Here is a 268-nt window from a genome sequence, read left to right on the forward strand (position 1 = left end):
AAAAGCACCTTCCTTTTTTGAAACATTCAATTCGCACATATAGACAAGGTCTGATCGAAAAAGCATTAGCATTTTCGTTATAAAATGAAAACCGTACTTTTTAAACTTTTATCCCTTCTGCAATTCACCTTCTGAATATCTACACACAAAGCCATGCGGTTTTCTCACTGCTACGACCATTTTGAGATCATAATAAGTAACTTCGTGTTTATTTCAATATACTTTGTCATGATAAAGGCGATAGTTTGACGGTGATCACAACTTTTGC

Source organism: Penaeus monodon, chromosome 34 (genome assembly GCF_015228065.2).
Source record: "Penaeus monodon isolate SGIC_2016 chromosome 34, NSTDA_Pmon_1, whole genome shotgun sequence".
Lineage (NCBI taxonomy): Eukaryota > Metazoa > Arthropoda > Malacostraca > Decapoda > Penaeidae > Penaeus > Penaeus monodon.